This window comes from Anabrus simplex, chromosome 5 (assembly GCF_040414725.1).
Source record: "Anabrus simplex isolate iqAnaSimp1 chromosome 5, ASM4041472v1, whole genome shotgun sequence".
NCBI classification, from domain to species: Eukaryota; Metazoa; Arthropoda; class Insecta; order Orthoptera; family Tettigoniidae; genus Anabrus; species Anabrus simplex.
Window position 1 is genome coordinate 369,156,861 of NC_090269.1, and position 1,259 is coordinate 369,158,119.

Sequence of the window (1,259 nt, forward strand, 5' to 3'; positions counted from 1 at the left end):
AGTGACCGGGATTTGAACCACGGAACACAGCGGTGAGAGGCCGATGCGCTGTCGCCTGAGCCACGGAGGCTTCCCCAGCACAGACAATTCTTGAAGGGATTTCTCCATCTTACAGATCATATTTATGTTTTTCTTCCTGTACGCAAACATTTTCTGAACTTGAGGCTATGATGGTGTCCGCGGAATGAGTAAGATACGCAGATATTCTGCGAGTCGCTAGGGAACCACCTCCGTCTTCTAATATTTATCGGCCCTCACCTCGTATTAATTTCTCCCCCCGCAAATGTTATGCGTGTGAGTCGGCGGACCATCTTAGGAATAAGTGTCCTCTTATAAAAATTAATGGACCTAGAAATGGAGCATCGTCTTCGCAAGGATGTTTCAAAATCGGGGAATTCACACACATCGCTAAGAACTGTAATTCATCATACAGTACACCTTCTTGTTCTACCTGCGGTTCTACATCTGCTAATCTAAGCGATAGGAAATGAGTAGTGTGCCCGGCTGAGTCACCAATATAATCTTCTCAAGGCTCATCCCAGTTTAATTCTGGTATCAAATTTTGAGGAGGGAAAACCCTCTAAAGCAACTTTTGAAGGCCCTAGAGAACGTAACAAAATTGCGTCCGATACTCCAGGATTTGTGCTCTTCCTTAAAATTGTAATAATTAACGAACCGGTCACGGCCCTTTCAGATTGAGGAAGAATGGTATTACAAATTAAAAGTTTGTTGGAGATTTTCTGAATATACTGTATATCTTCTTCTGTTAAATGTGTTTCGGCGAATTCTTCTGTTCTATAATTTTTAGGATTTATTCAGGCTAAAATTCGTATTTCTAAATTTACATGGAAGATTAAGTTGTTTGTTGCTAAAAACTTGTTATGCCCTGTGAAATTAGGGACAGATTTCTTGTCATATTCTGGTCTTGTGTTCGTTCTTCAAAGTAAATCCTGCACATTCAAATTTAAGAGTAATTTCCATATACCCCTTTTAAAATGTAGTTCTGCATAGTCTTCTATGATTTCGCCTATCCAGAGTAAGATGTATTTAGACCTTAGACATCTACCTGAAGATCAGGCTGATTGCATTAGGAAATTATGTCAGTCACTTTCCGATGTTTTTTTCGGAAAATCTTGGTGTTAATGGCATAATTGAATATAAGATTGATGTAACCGATTCGATCCCTGTAAGTTTTCCTCCATATAAGCTATCTCCGCCTAAAATGAAGGCTCTTAAGGAGATCATTGATCAAATGTTGA